Source organism: Sciurus vulgaris, assembly GCF_902686455.1.
Source record: "Sciurus vulgaris genome assembly, chromosome: 4".
NCBI classification, from domain to species: domain Eukaryota; kingdom Metazoa; phylum Chordata; class Mammalia; order Rodentia; family Sciuridae; genus Sciurus; species Sciurus vulgaris.
Genome location: NC_136464.1, coordinates 166,955,031 through 166,972,919, shown reverse-complemented (window position 1 = coordinate 166,972,919; position 17,889 = coordinate 166,955,031).

Sequence of the window (17,889 nt, the reverse complement as noted above, 5' to 3'; positions counted from 1 at the left end):
GATAATGGACCTTTATTTTACATATTTATATGAGGTAGTTTGCACTTAATGTGTCCAAGTTTTGTATCTTATAATTTTCCTGAATTATTTTAATAGTTTTAAGAATTTTTCTGATTTAATTTTTACGGTTTTTCACATGTAAGATCATATTATTTCCAAATAGAAACAATTTACCCTCTTCCTTTCCAACTTGGATGATCTTTATTTCTTCTGCTTGCCTAATTGCTCTTCTAGGATATCCAGAACTGTGTTATATAAAAGTACCCAGAGGGGTATCCTTGTTTTGCTCCTGATCTTAGAACAAAAGCATTTGACTGTTTTCTCTTAAATGTGATGTAAGATGTGGGTTTGTCCTACAAGGTGTTTATTGTGTTGAGGTACATTCCTATGTTGTTGAGAGATTTTATAATAAAGAGGTGATGAATTTTTTCAAGTACACTTTTTGCATTTATTTAAATAATTATAGAGTTTTGACCTTCATTCTGCTAATCACTTTTATTTATTTACATATTTGAAACTATCCTTCAATTCCTGGCATGAAGCCCATGTGGTAGGATCTAATGTGTAACTGACTGTGAACAATCAATTGAGATAATTCAGTATCTTCTGACCAGCCTCTAATGTTTTTCTTAATTGTCTTTTAAATAGTCCTGCATTCTAATAAACTATAATCTGCATTCTATAGATAAATAATTAATAATAAAATGAAATCAATCACATGATTAGTCAGTATAATATTTTGAATTTAATTTATACCTTTGTATTGGGTAGTCAGCTTCAAAACTTTTTATTGTTTCAAAATACGGATACTTTCATAATCTCTGAAAACTCTTTTTATTCTTAAGACTTTATAAAGTAAAATATTACAACTTTTCTCATTGTAACTGAGTGTTAAAAAGGCAAGATTTCCTTAGAGGGTTTCTGTGACTTGAATATGGTTTGATGCCCCTCAAGGATCAATTGTGATTAAAGTGATAATTCCCAGGGTGGTACTGTTGGGAGGGGGTGGAATCTTTCTGAGGGGGACTATTATGAGGTCGTTACATCATTGAGATCAGGGGGGTAGTTATTGAGTGACTCCTTATTAGTTATTGTGCAATTACTTGGCAGTTCCACTGAGAAGATTGTTTTAAAACAACCATATTCTATGTACATGTAAAATGATCAAAATTTAGTTTTAATAAATAATAGTTTTATCAAGAAAATAAATCCAGACTAAAATAATGTAGAAAAATCTATAAAAACTAAATTTATGAAACTACGAAAATGGATACAGTTTACAAAAACTGAAGTTATGAAACTGTATATAGGGATCTGAATATTATTTATTAAACAGAAAGCCGTACCATATATTTAAATGAAGATTCAATTGTATAAAGATAATTCAATTGTAATCTATAAACTAACAAAACCCCAATAATAATCTCAGTATAATTAGTTTAAAACTTGACCAATTTATTTCACATTACTTTTCAAAAATAAATACCCAAAAAGCTGATCCAAGGAAGGATGTGATAGAAGATCAGATAAAAAAATGAAAACTGTTTAAGAACTGTAAGAAAGAATAATTATGCATTAAATGGGCCTTTTAAAGGTTAATCAGTTTTGACTGAGTCAAGAGAAACCTAAAATAAGAAAAGAAAAAAAGAAAAGAAAGGGAGGGAGACTAGATAAACTGTCTTGAAAACAGACTCTGCTCTATACTAGTTCTCTTCTGACACATGACTGTAATATGTATGGTTCATATTAAGTCTCAGTATTTGGATTTTTCTTTTATTCTTCCTTTTTCAATACTAGCTTTTTAAATTAAAAAAAATGTGTACATGGTTTAACAGCATACATGACAGCTGGGCTTACCACGAAAAGCAGAAGTTCCTTGCTGTGCCCATATTCATCTCTGCATGAGAGTTGTCTTCACACAGTTAAATAATGCTTATATCAACATTTCTTGATTTTTTGATAATAGACACTTTTTTCCTTCCTCATTGAATAAATGAGAATTGAAAAGTATTTTCATATAGCTTCTGCATCTCTTCACATTATTTAATAGCATGAAATAATTAGAAACAAACCACGTATCCATCAAGATTTTTAAATAATAACATTTACTGTAACTTAGTAATAGATCATGGTTATAGCCTGGAGTCATTAATATGAGAGTTAATATAAAATCATTTCCAGAAACCCTTGGCTGTTCCTGAAGGTGTTTAACATGTATTTACCACATGACACAGCAATTTTACCCTAGGTTTCAACCCAAGTGACATGAAAGCATATGCCCACTACAGACCTTCATATGGATGTGTACAGCATCATAATTTATGTTATTCCCAAGCTGGAAACAAGATTATTTCCACTTTGCTAATTGTAAGCAAATTGTGCTGTAGTTTACACAAGTGGAAAAATGAACAATCTACTGAAACAGGAGACAGAAGCTTAATGCTAGATGAAAACAGTGAAACACAAAATTTACATAATACATTAGTTTATTTATATGAAATTGTTGCAAAAATCAACACCATTGGGACAGAAAAAAGGATGAGTGGTTAACTACAGCTGGCATAAAAATAGAGGTAGACGGCAAGGGAACTTGAAGAATGTAGGGTGGATAATGTAATTATACTAGAATTAGATTGTAATAAAAAGTTAATACATGTATTAATACTATAAATACTAAACAATGCAGAAGTCAACTCCATAGTAGAACTTAAAAAAAAAAAAATGCTAAGAAGACTAGAGTAGCTATCTGGGAGGGGGATAATGTGCTTCCCTCAATACTTAAATATGACCTATAAATCTCCCCATAGGTACACAATGAAATGTTCCCCATAGGTACATAATGAAATAAAAATAGAAGATTTAGTTCAGGCCTCCCTGCCTGACACCAAGCATTTCCATAAAAAGTCCTAGCATTGTGATTTGGCTTTCTGAAGTAGCTGGATGAGACTTGGGGTAGAAAAAGAACATTCTTACATGTTCTGAATTCTGGGTAATTTAGAGCCAAACCATGATTTCTCAACTCATTCTTATTGGAAAGCAGAGTATGAAAGTAAACTTAGTCATTAAATGAAGTTTTATTTTGAAGTCACTCTGCTGAGCTTCTACAGTAGAATGTAGGTCTCTTAAAATTTATGATAGTGTCATGAGGAACATTTTCTTTTAGAATATATCAAATCTTAATCATGCTTATTAATAAAGCATATCATTGTAAAGTGATAGGAACATTAATGTTTATTCTAAAAGTTTGTTAGAGACCAATCTTTTAGATTTTAATGGTCTTGAATGTTAATTTCTATGAAGAGCTTTTAAAAATAAACAACTCGATAACAAAACTGATGTATTATGTGGCTAACTTGAAATGTGAAAATGAGGGCGGCCATTTCAGTACATTGAGCTCATGGTGACGCTGCCAGAGCAAAGCAGCGACCAACAACCACTGGGCGACATTGTGCCTCACTGAGGAAAACAAATGGCCAAGGCCAAAGGAGATCCTGTGACGCTCAGAGGCAAATGTCATCCTATGCATTCCATGGGCAAAACTGCCCATGAGGAGCGCAAGAAGCACAAGATACCTCAGTCAACTTCTCAGAGTTCTGGCAAAGGGGAATGAGTCCCGTCATGAAAGAAGAAAGGAGCTGGGTTTAAGTGGGCGCATACCTGTAATCCCAGCAAGTGGGGAGGCTGAGGCAGGAGGATCCTTCAAAGCCAGCTCGGCAAAAGCGAGGCGCTAAGCAACTCAGTGACACCCTTTCTCTAAGCAAAATACAAATAGGGCTGGGAATGTGACTCAGTGGTCGAGTACCCCTGAGATCAATCCCTTCAATCCCTGGATACCATAATTTGAGAGAGAGAGAGGAGAGAGGAGAGAGGAGAGAGAGAGAGAGAGACAGAGAGAGAGACAGAGAGAGAGAAACCAAAAAGGGAAACCAAAAAGAAATACAAGGATGCCAAACGTACCCTAGAGAGCTCCTTCAGCTTTCTTGTTCGCTTCTGAGTATCACTCCCAATTCAAAGAACATCCTGGCATATCCACCAGCGATGTTACAAAGAAACTGGAGAGGGCAGGCTTGGTGGCGAATACCTGTACTCCCAGTGGCTCAGGAGGCTGAGACAGGGGCTCGCAATTCAAAGTCAGCCTCAGCAATGAGGAGGCACTGAGCAACTCCAGTGAGACCCTGTCTCTAAATAAAATACAAATAGGGCTGGGGAGTGTGACTCAGTGGTCAAATGCCACAGTACTGGCCCCTCTCTCCTCCCCAGAAAAAGAGAAAAAAAAAGAAGAGGAACTAGAGACAGGTGGAACGACAAGCTGCAGATGGCCAGTGTTCAGCAGTCTCAGGAAATGAAGCTGGTAAACTGTAACTGAAGGAAACCAGAATAGGATATTGTCTATCAAGCTGTACAAAAAAGGGTGTTGTCAAGGCTGAAATAAGCAAGGAGGCAAGAGGAAAGAGATAAAGATGAATAAGATGAGGATGCCGATAAAATTGTTTCCAGTGCAGTACTTTTCTTGTCTTTTAAGCATTTAATTCCCATACACAACTTTTAAAGGAAAAAACTTAAAGTGTAAGGCTGTATAAGATCTGTTTTTGACTTAATTCAATCTCATCTCTCAATCTCTCTCTCTCTCCTCTCTCTCTCTCTCTCTCTCTCTCATTAACACACACTACTGAATGATCTGGTGGTATTTTCAATAGCCACTAACCTTGCCTGGTACAGTTGGGGATTGTAAATTGGCATGGAATTTAAAGCAGGTTTTTGTTGGTGCATAGCACAAATTATATACAGACATGGTAGTTTTTTCTTCAGTTGTTGCTGATGCAGCTATATGAAATAATTGCTGTTCTGTTAACTGAATAATACCACTCTTTAACTTCAAAAATAAAAATGTTGAAGCTGTTTCATAGTATTCTGAATGTTTTGAAGTAAACATAATATTTATTAAGTAAAAAACTATAAAATAAAGTGTGAAAAACAAGTCATCGCATAATAAACCCTATACTCTTTCCCATTAGTATTTAAATATGTCCCAAGCAGAAGTGCGACAATCAATGTTTGTCTAGAAACAACTTGTGAAAAAGATGGGTTGTGCAATAGGATTAATCTCTCCTGAACTTTCTTTTTGCTTCTTATATTCAATTGAACTAGATCCTTTTAAGGGAATAGATAATTCTAAGAAACCAAAAAATAATAAATATATGATAAATGTTGACAGAAAAGTGTTTAGAGAAACGTTTACCTAAGGATTTAATTTGTATAAACATTTGTTGAAAATCAGTATCAAATATTCTTCAGTGATTGTCCTTATATGAACAAATACAGCAAGACAATATAGAAGGAAATATAAACCAGTAACTTAGATCGGGGAAAGAGCTATGAACTAAATACATTGAAGATAGTACAAAATTAATTAGCTATGTTTTCAGGCAGCAACCTTGAGATATTTGAAATGGCCTATTGTGTTCCTGTGAATTCTCAATATTTTCAAATAACATTTCCCTCTATTGGAATAAGTAAACACTTTCAAATGAACATAACCATTGAATTTTACAGATAAGATATATTTGAGAAGTATAAACTAAGTGAAATATAGAGGCCACAGTCAACATAGATGATGGTAATTAAATTGTAAAATATTCTCTTTGTGAGATTTTAAGACACCTATAAAATGTCAGGAAAACTTTGAAATTAAAAAGTATACAAGATGGGAAAATTTATTTGAGAGAAGTACACACACACACATAATCAATAAATCTGTTTCATGATATGATTTAAGAAACCCTGAAGTTCCATGAGACATTTCTAGGGACTTTCCAAGGTCAAGATAATTGTCACATTAACCAGGAGATGATATTTTTGGTTTTTCACAGTGCTGACATTGCACTTTTTGAAATCAGGTGAACAAATCTACTTCCATCTAGACACCAACAAAATCAGTCTTTCCAAGCTGGATTTGTGGTTATTGTATTCTTCACTGCCCTGAGCTCACTGGGAGGGGGAAGTAAAGAGCCATTTTTCACTTAAGAATGTGCTGACAAGCAGTAACTTGTTAATTTTATTACACCTCAATTCCTAGAACCCTTTAAAATATATATGTGAAAAACGTATTCCTTAAACTTGCAATGATGGTTTTTAGTAAAAGCGTTTTTTCTGATTGAGTATGAACTAAAGGGACCTGCTCTTTTTTTTTGCATAGAATATTAGTTTTATTTAGAAGATGAACTGACAGAGAACTATGGCTATTCAATTGATTAGGGTTTGGGCAGTTGTGTAAAATAATCACTTTTAAAAAACTGACAGTACTTGTTCCCACTATAAAATCCAGTATTGAGAAAAAGTTATAATTTTATAAGTTGGTTCCCACACTATAACTTTGACAGACTCTCAATATTTAAGACTCTTCTGAATGAGAATGGCAAAAATTTATACCAAATAATGAAATGTGTCAACATTTAGAATATCTCCGTAACTCAACCAACATATATTCCATAAGACCAACACATGAAGATAGAAAAGCATGCATAAGGACAATATCATCAAACTTTAAGATAGGTAATGATGATTTAATATAAAATTCTATTGTTGCAAGATTCCACATTACAATTAACTTAAAAAACTGCCACCTATTTTGATTTGTTGTAGTACAAAAAAAAAAAATAACACGAGTATCCAAAAATGATTATATGTTCCTTCTTTTTGCAGCTATGTATCTTGTGGAAGCCAATTTTCCATATGACACTTTAATAAAAATAACACATTTGATTCATGATTGCAGAGATATGGCAATATCTAGTTGGCCATTTGTCTGCAAGAAAATTTTAGAAGTTCAGAAAAATATAAAGCAATTCTACTCCTTTCTTAATTTCCATTTTGGTTTCATGAAAGTAGCAGTATTTTCCTTAAAAATATGTTTTTAGGTTGAATGGAATAGGTTTGGTTTACTTTTAAGTGAATCAATATTTTAATTTTTATTTTGAATGAATTAAATACTGACTACATAGAAATAGCACAGTATATCAATAGCTTTTAAGTTTTCAATATAATCTTTTCAGGCTGTTATTGCATATGGAAAACCAACATTTGAGAATAGTGCACTTCTCTCTCTCTCCTCTCTCTCTCTTTCTCTCTCTCTCTCTATATATATACATATGGTGCTTATTTTCTGATGGAATATTGATTAATAGAGTTTTCCCAAAAGTAAATTTTTCAAAATTACAAACTGGTTGTCACATAGATTTAGATGTGAAAGTAATAATAATCTCATCACCAGAAAATGAGATTCTTATAGTGTTAAGCACGTGCCAAAATATTTATTTCATGCATACCCTGTTGAGCTCCTTTAGAAAAAAATGTAGATCTAATTACATAGATACATAGATAGAGATGTTCTATATTTGATAAATAAGAACACATGCATCTGTAATGCACCAGAAACTATTTATGTATTCATAAACACACACATTCATGTGCATACATGGTTTTAGATTATCAGTCTATAAGAAAGTAAACTAGAAACTAATTAAAATGGTTCCTTGATGGCATAGACTGAGTGGGAACTGTAGAGAGACAATAGGAATGAGGTTGAGACTTTGGATATTTTTAAACATTATCTTGATTTTGCCCCTTGCAAATTATTTACTTTTTTGAAAAATGAGCATTAATCAAGTACAAAAGCAAATCCCCAAACCGCATAGAGATAAATTTTCCTAACTCTAACTCAAATTGTGTCGGGGTCTTTAGCCCCCTTGCTCTTCTCAACCAGTGACAAGGGAAGGGGACACTCCCCAACAAGGCCAGACCAGGAAAGGTAGGGCTGACTGACCGCCTGCAAGCAGCCCTCCAGGCGGAGGACAATCAGATGTGTCAGGGAGACCAGTCACAGCAGGAACTCCTTTATTGAGGAAGTCACACAGCTTTTATGTAGGGTGGAGGCAAGGGGGGAACCAATCAGCTTAAAGGTCAGCAAGGCATGGGGGTTCACGCAGGTGAGAGTCCCATTGGACTATATGGCAAGCCCCAGCTGATCACCTTCTCAGAACTGTTGTTAACCAATCCCTGACAGTGGTCCGATTTATCGTCATTAACCTTTGAAACCACCTTTAAGGCCTTGATCTTGCTCACCCCGCCTGGGAGTAAGGAGTCAGCCTGAGTTAGTTAATCTGTCATTATTCCCAACAAAATTGCAAGAGAGCACAACAAAAAATATTTTTCAAATAATTTTGAATACAACGATCATTACTAGGATATATCTTATGCCTCAAAGCCTCAGCAGACAAATAATGAATTTCACCAAGAAACTTATTTTTAGAAGCAATAGTGCTACTCTAAGTCTGAAGATATTGATGCATTTATAATACAAAAATAGATTAAAGTTATGAATAACTAAGCCCTTGTTTTGAAACTAAGATTTTTAAATGATAGAGAAAAAAAAAAAAAACTTGAAGAATCAATTAATAGAAAGTAAGGAAAAGTCGTAGAATGTTAAATTTGAAATGAAAATGTTGAGTTGAAATTGTGAGTAATGACACTCACTCTCAAAAGAAAGGGAAAGAAGGGATCCTCAGCAGCCGCCAATCTAAAGCAGTTCTGAATTCCTGCCCAGCACATATTGCCAGTTCTTTAATTAGGGTCCAGCTCTGCTGCCTTGAAATGATTTGCGATTGTTTCTGGCTCTGTCTTTTGTGTTCTTTCTTTCACTCTCTAAATCATCCTTTTTTTTTTTTTTTTTTTTTCCTTTTATTAATGAGTCCTCTATTTTTTAGTTACATAATTTTTTCAGCCTGCATCTTATCCATAACTGGTGGTGGGTTCAAAGAGCTCCTTTCTTTTTCAACACCTTTGCCATTTTTCTGTTCGATTTCATGTAATTTTTTTAGTATTGGCAGCTTCCAAAATATCAAATTGTAATGTACTCCTCTAAAGAAAACCAAACAGACAAATCAATTCAAACAAGCCTTAAAGAGAGTCCCTACCTAGAGTCCCTGAAAAATCTATGGTGACATGACCCCTTTAGAAGACATTACTCAATAGAGCAGGTCTGTAAGTTTTTACTCATATGATCCTTGGAAAAATTCATCTGGCTGAGACCATCTATGAGACTCTGTTATAAATCTTCCTGTACTTTGAACAAAGTTATTTGTTCCACTCAATTTCTTTACCTTTAAACAAAATTATTATGCTCTGGACTTAATAATTGCCTGGTGCCATTACTTTGCTTCAGAATTTCTTGATCTTTGCAACTTAGACTCTCGATATTTCCAAAAAATTCTATTAAGCATTTCATTATTACTTCATCCTCAGTTGTCTTACCACAGTCAGTGAGAAGAACCCCGTAGCTGCTTTCAGCCATCTGCTCATATTCTACTCTCCCCAGGTTAATTAAGTGACATTTTATCTTCCAACAAAAAATTCCCTTACTACAAGCACCTTCTTTCTCCAACCTTCATTCTTATTGCCATTGACATCTTTGCCAACTGTACCCTTAATCCCTTCCAAATTTTTTCTGTTCTCCTCATCCCAAAGTCAGTTCCATGTATTTTATGCTACTAATACAGAAGGAACTCATTTCTATTTGTTGAGGCAAAAGAAACTCTCTCAAAACTTAGAGTTCAAAACAACTATTGTAATTTGCTCAAAATTTCTTATCAAAAATTTGTAGAAACTTGGGTGGTTCATCTGTGATCTAAATGTCAGTGTTGCAGGTCTTATTGAGCAGGAGGACAATGTTAAGTTTCCTAGAGCCGCCATAACTAATTATCACAATCCAGTGTCCTAAAGCAACATAATTTATTCTCTTAAAGTTCTGGAGACTAGAAGTTCAAAATCATGGTGCCATCAAAGCCATGCTTCCTTGAAGGCTCTAGGGAGAAAGCCTTGTTCCCTGTGACTCACAGCAATCCTGGGTCTTCGCTGGTTTTTTAGCCATAAAATTCCAATATCTACTCTGTCTTCACATGATATTCTTCTCTGTTTCTTCTCCTTTTCTTATAAGAATGTCAGTAACTAGATTTAAGACCCATTCTAATCAAGGATATTTAATGTTGAGATTCTTAATTAATTGTATCAAAAAAGACTATATTTGGAATTGAACCTAGGACTTCAAACGTGCCAATCACCATTTTTCCACTGAGCTATATCCCCAGACCCTACAAAGACTTTATTTCAAAACAATTCCACATTCTGGGATTTCAGGAATATATTGATTTGGAGAAAGGGATACTATTTGATCCATTATAATGATTCTCTTCTAAGAAGGTGACTTCATTCACATATTTATTATCGTTTTGCTCCTTTCTACCCCCAGCCCCTGACCTCCATAGATTGTCCCTTGATCTTGTGCTTTTCCTTATGGTTTTAACTTTACTCAGGCCTGATGGTCCCAGAATGGGCATGTTCTTATATGTTCACTGTTCAAAGAAGGATAATTTGAACCCATCAGTTTCTAAAGACTTGAAAAGAGAAACTGATGCCATATATTTGCACATTATTCAAGTAATCACAGCAATCAGTAATGAAGATACATAAAGACATATGAGTAAAACAAAAGCTGAGAGATTGTTTGGCCTGAAAAACATAGTAAGACATATTAAAGGGTGTTCTTCAGTAGAAAACAATAAAAGAGGAAATAACAGATGCTCAAAATGACAGAAATGAAACATTTAGTGATGTTTCTCATTACCATGAGAAATCACGGTAATGTTGTGTGCATGCACGTGGGTGTATAATTTTCATTCATAATCATGACACAATAAGTTATAAATAATTTTAAAATTGGAAAATCATATGAAATATTTATTTTAAAATCTGAAGAACTGGAAGCAGAAAATTATCATCCCTGAATGAATGGAAACACAATGTGAAATTCATCATTGTCTCAGATTTCTTGTAGGGATTCACATCCCCAAGAGAAATGCAGAGGGGGAAGGACAAAGAGGATACCATGGTCTCATTGAGGTGAGGAGACAAGATTGATGCTCAGAATAGTGAGATGAATAGAATTTATGTAGCAAGGCATCAGAGAAGGAGAGAACTATGCAAGCAGGTGCTTCAGAAAGCTATATTCAAGGTCCTTAAAGTTTTAGTCAAATATTACATTTAAACTGTTTTGGGTGACTCCATGCCAGAACCATGCCATGAAATGGAGAGCTGGAAAAACTCAAGTTCATTAGGATTAAAGGGCCTAAAGAGGCCACATATGAGAAACATCATTGAGTAATATTCAGTAAAGACCACAGAAAAGTTATGTTAGAGGTAGTGTTAAATGAGGGTCCAAACATTCTTAAGACCTTCATGAACAAAGTCGTTAAATATGCCACAAAGGAGTCAAGATGATCCAAAGGCAAATTAACCACCTGATGAGGAAAAAAAGCAAAAACCAAACCGAACTCTCTTATTAAAATCAACAAAATCCAGACATTCAGCAGCAGAAAGTTCATAATGCCCAACAACTAATCACAAATTACTCTGATTGCAAGATGCAAGAATCTGTGACAATAAAAGTGAAGAAATTATTCAATAAAATATTAAGAACTTGCAGAGAAATGGAATTAGCAGATGGAGGCCTAGAAATATTCCAACACCTGTATTACATATATTCAATAATATAATGGTAAAATAAAAGAAAGGCTATCAAAGAAAGATGAGAATTATATTATAAAATAATCATGTGGGAATTTGAGAATCAAAAATACAATACCTGAATTATAAACTCACAGAAAGAACTTAAGGACATACTAGATAAATTCTGAACTATAAAAAAAAAATAGTGAATTTGAACAACACATAAGACAATGTCAAAAGTAAATGAGGAAAAATGACTGGAAATATGTTGTCAAAGATGGTGTTATGGTTTGGATCTGGAGTGAGCCCATAAAGCTCATGTGCTAAGTTCAGTCTCCAGCCTGTGGCAACTACTGGGATGCAGTGGACTTGTAGGGGGTAGGACTTACTGGAAGTAAGTTAGGCTATTGGTGACATGCTATTAAAGGACCCCAGTCTTTTCTCTCCTTCTCTTTGCTTCTCAGCTACCAGTGAAAGTACATAGGCCTCTTCCTCCACATGCTCCCATAATGATGTTCAGCCTCATCACAGGCCCACAGTCAATGGAGCCAACTAATTATCTACTGAAGCCCCTGAGACTTTGGACTCAAAGGAACTTTCCTCTTTTTAAGTTGATTATCTCAGGTATTTTGTCACTGTGATGGTACAGAGGGAAAACAAAAATACTCGAGAGAGAAAGGAGTAGCTGAGAGGGAAGAGCTAGTATCCTGTTTTTCTGGAACAGTGAAGACCTTACTCTCTTCTTCTACACCCAGATGCAAAGTAAATCAAAATAGAGTTGTAATATTCAAAACTACAAACCACACAATGTTTGAGATGACTCTAAACAAAATTCATGAAGTTCCCCTGGGTTCCTTTCTCTTTTTCTTCTACAACTCTCCATGTTGCTACTGACATCAATTTCAACATGACCGCCTGCATCCCTTCATCCCTCTTCTTTTTAAATTTATGCCCTGTTAGCACCCACAAGACCATCTCCAGATTTACTCTGACCATGCTGACCCAGAAATCCTGTATGGAGGCTTTGGTAAGTATTGCTCTGCACACACCCCTTGAAGGGACAGATTCTGTGCAACTTAGTTTATCTCTTTATACTTCAATTTCCAAATTTGAAAAGAGGGTTAATAGTGTTGTCTACTTTATAAGTTATTTATTAAGATTAAGTTAATTAATCTTTATGTAGTGCTTAAAAGCTAGAAAGAACAAAAAAAGGAGAAATAGGAATCTTGTGAAAATAGAAGGGAGATCAGAAGAATATAGCAGAGAACCAAGGGAGAAAGGTTGGGGGTGAGGGGGAGGAAAAAAGAAAAGTGCTGGGAATCAAATGGAAGAAAACTATGTTATAGGCACTTATGAATATGTCTTAATGAATTTCACTGTTATATGTAACTGTAATGCACCAACAAAAAAAAGTAAAAAAGATGGTCAGTCCCATACTAGAATTTATTTAACCTATGAAAAAATATTTGTAGTATCTAACACAACCAAAGTGATAGAGTGCATCTTTTAGAACAGGGGATTTTACTGAAAGAAATTGAATTATTAGAATTTGTCCACTAAAATTCATCTTTATGAAATAATAATCATGGTCAATACTTGAAGAATTAAGAATATACTCTATATGTAATGTAAGGAGGAGGCTCTCAGGAAAAAAAACACTGGTTTCTTCTTTTTTTTTTTCCTAACACTCTGAATAATAAGGAAGATTGGTGTTCCTTTTTGTGGGGTCAATGGGTGCTGTCCAATGTAAGTTCAGATTAAAGTGAGGAGAAAACGACAGTCTTATAAAGGACACTACAGAACGGCTCATCTTTGGCAGTAGTTCTTTGTGTCCTGACTTCACAGAAGAAGATCTCCAGACCAGAAAAACCACCAGGGAGCTTATTAGAATGTAATGTGCCTGGAGAAGTGTACAGGATCTTTGTTTTATAACATTCTCCGGGTGATTCTGAAGCATGCAGCCATGGGAGAACACTGCTTTTTATTGCACTTTTCTTATCATTGGACTATAAGAAATAGTCATTGGAAATCACATCCATTTATGATTTTTGTGCTTTGAGGAATTAGGAGAGGATTTATTATTTTATTGAGGACTATGAAAGAAACTAGTTGCTCCTCTACTTTCAGATGAGGAAACAAAAGTAGGAGAGAGAGACAGAGAAAGGCAGAGAGAGAGAGAGAGAGAGAGAGAGAGAGAGAGAGAGAGAGAGAGAGGGAGAGAGAGATTTTGACTGCCTTTGGATGACAAGTAATCATCAAGTTTCTAAAAAATGAGAAGACTCAAGAAAAACCTGGAAGAATTTTTGCTGAACACTTATGAGACTAAACCTTTGAAAACTCTCAAAAATTATGGGATAGAAATTTCTAGTGAAATTATTTTTAATAAAAATGCTGCCTGGAGCTCAGGTATTTATAACTAGGTTATAGAAGAAATTGGGGCCTTGTTTTATACTTGTAGAGAGATGGGAGCTGTAGAGACGGTGTCTATGACCTATCAATTATCAGTCTGTCATCTGTTTGTCTATCATCTACCTAGCTAGCATCTGCTCTGGATCCATTTTAGATATAAACCCACAGTTTGCTCTTCCTGCTCTTAACTTTGCCTTTCCTCATTCATCTTTCACACTATAGTCATGTCAACCTTGCTAAATTTCCTATCTTCCTTTTTTTATGCGCCTTAAAACCTGTGGTAAGTATGTCAATCTTGTGCTCCAATCTTGCTAATGTCATTAGGCCTTACTTGCCAGGTTCATGTTTTCTTCTTTCTTTTTTCTTCCCTTCCCATCTTCCTTCATTCTCTTACAGTACTGGGAACTGAACCCAGGGCCTCACACATGCTACACAAGTGCTCTATTACCAACTTACATCCCTAGCCCTGCTTTCTACTTTATGCCAGTAAAATCCTCTAGTTATTTATTTCCAGTGCTAATGTAATCCTTGTTATTCTCCCTCGAAAAGATTAAACATTCTCTCTGCTGTAAATAAAATACTTGCTAATATTTAACAGGCTTTTCTAAATTATAATACTTATTCTTTAGATTTCCAATTTTAAAATAGCCCTGGGATGCTTATCACTAGGAAGATTTACGTGTAAGAAAACATCTATCTCTGGTTTTGATTGTTCTCTTTTCTCAATCTCCTTCCCGTTGCTTAAACGTCAATGGTCTCATTTAAAATAACTATGAGTTGCGTGTAAATCTCATCTCCTGATTCTCTCTGGAGACACCCACATCTGAAGTGAGTCTTTACTAGATATTGGTTCTAGGATTCTATCCAGTCATTCATTCTAGTATAGCAGAAAATGTCCTTGTCAATAGGTGATAACTTGGTTATAGTGTAGGGAATAGCAAAACTATATTCTTTTTTGGGGTGTGGATGTGAACCAGGGATTGAACTCAGAACTCAGGGGTACTCACCACTGAGCCACTGAGCCACATCCCCAGTTCTATTTTGCATTTTATTTAGAAGCAGGGTCTCACTGAGTTGCTTAGCACCTCTCTTTTGCTGAGGCTGGCTTTGAATTCACATCTTCCTGCCTCAACCTCCCGAGGGCTGAGGATTACAAGAGTGTGCCACCAGGCCAACAAAAAACTATATTCTTATACACACTGAGGATTTCAAATTCCGCATTACACTTAGAATCTAGAGTGTGGTATATATGCAATACTGTTTGAGTATATATATTATGCACATATACATAATTGTTTTCATGATTATAATACCAAATGTAATTCAAGATGTGTGAAAAATTCATCATTTGGAAATAGCAATTTTAATCAAATCAGCTTCATTATGTAATCTCTGAGATGTATTCTTTTTACATCTCTAGCTTCTATGAAATGATCATAACAATAGAGTAACACAAGGATTGAATTAGCAGTAGGTATGAAGTCATTGCTTCACAGAAAACATTACATGATGATCTTCCTCAGCACTATCATCATTATAAGGTTTAAGATGGAACAATTTAGGCAGATAGCAAACTCTCATGTCTGAAACATTAATTTTATATGTAATGCACTTATTGTATATTAATAGAGTAATGGTTTATGTGTGTGTAGTTTCTCCAAACTCTTCCTTGAAATCTTTAATTGGAATCTCTAATTATTCGTCTTTCATGATATTTTATTTATAAGAACAATGCCATGTTCCAAACTATACAGATGAACAAATATTGGCTGGAAAAAGAATGAAACTTAGGCTGTCTGATATCAATGCCTATGTTTATAGTGATTAGTTATGAAGTTGTTATAAGGAAGCTCAAGAACAAAAGTAAGAAAAACAGAAATATTTATGTACATAAAACTATGCTATGATGAAACTCACAATTCTGAAAAAATAATATGCACAAATGACATAAAATTTAAAAAGATACATGAAGATTTAGAAGTGAGTAAGAAAAATGAAAACAAAAATGGAAGACTTCATCTCATGTAAGGAAAATTCAATTCATTAAAAAACATTACATAAGTAGCATCATTGTTTCATAGTTTTATATATATATGTAATATACATGAGTACATGTAATTCCCAGTTCAAAGTAAGTATTAAAATAATATCACCACATTTTGATTAGTAACTAATAATACCTCTACTATCTTGAGGTAAAATTTCATCTTAATATGAAATATTAGCAATCAATGGTCCCATTAAAACATTAAACTTTTGAAAAGAACTTAATAGTTTTATACTGATGACTTTGAATTAAAATACATTGAGGAAAGTAATGACATTGAATATAGTAAGGCAATCTTGATTAGTTAAAAGATAATTGCAAAAAAGAGTTAAAAATATAGCATTGAAGCGTTTAAAATAGTATTTGCTCATAAAAAGTAAGAGACGTTTTAATATAAAATAATGAATTTGTTTTTCTTGCAATGCATCAGCATTTATAGTCTAAAACTACTTTCAAAGAATGCAATTACTTAAATTAATACTTTTGCAGGATCATTTAGACCCTGAGTACTATAAGTGAAAACATTCTCCAAATAATAAATGTTAAATGTTTACTAAAAGTTTATTTCCCACCTACTTAACTTAGAATATGAAAGTTATTTTTAACTTAATGTAAAGATTTAATCTCTGTTAAGTCATGTTAGTTGTCAGAGCTTTGAGTTATTCAATTATATAGAGAAAATCCTTAGTTAATAAAAGTTTAATACAATTTAAGCTTCCCAAGACTATTAAACCTCACACTCATAATGTATCAAAAGCACATGTCACTGTTAGATATTCAAAGGTAATCTGCAGGCATTTGATGATAATAATGAATGTAAATCTCTGTAGGCATAAAAGATAATACAAAATAAGGTAGAACATATTATAAGTCAGGATGTCCAAAGTTTATCTTCACAGAGCAGCTTCTGTGCAACTGAAATAATACCAAAAAATGAATTAAGCATACATAATGTCCAGGCACTTGCTTCTAATAATGGGTAGGAGCAAGCCTCACCAGATAAATAGAAACTTGTTAAATGTGCACACTAGGCCAATTTAAGTAGTTGGCAGTTGTCTCTACTGTAATGTTATGGTGTGTTTTGAAGATAACCTTGGTTGTTTAAGCTCAAATATATGTTGGCCATGACAAAATAGAAATTTGAAAAAATTATGCTGAATGCTAGTAAGTAAAAATGAATTGTAATCTACTTAACCAAGGATGGTTTTTCTCTTTGATTAATGCTTCAAATAAAAATATCTATTCATTTATATTATTTTCCTTAACAGGAGATGTTGAGTAAATAAATTAAATATTGAGCTTCTTAAAATTCATAGTTGGAATGTAGAAAGATCTATCAGTATTTATCCATGTCTGTCAAGAGAAATGAGTTCAATATAATGAATAAATAAATATTGACACTTATTCCGAAAAATTAACTTGTAAAGATTAATACTTAAGAATATAACTGAGATGGTAAATGACCTGAATTATTCAATTTAATTTTCTGGAACTTTCATATGCAGAAAGTTCTTGGTAAAATTCATTTGTTAATAAACGAGAGCCTCTTGACTAAATTTGAAACAATTGAGAAAAGTTTCAGTATTATTATTGCAGCTTGTGAATGAACCAAAGGTATTTGAGATAATTAATAATATGCAAGTAATTTGAAAATTCTCTCTCTTTTGTCTAGGAAAGGAAATGAGATAGAAGGAGAGGGTGAAGAGGAAAGGGAAGAAGCAATGGAAGGAAGGAGAAAAGGAAGGAAGGAGTGAGTTAGGGAGTTTAGGAGATTTTCAATATTGATATAGAGCTTTTTTAAAAAATAAAGACTTGGTGTTTGGATTTGGAATTTTAAATCAACGTTATACTATGAGACACTTTCTTCATCTGAA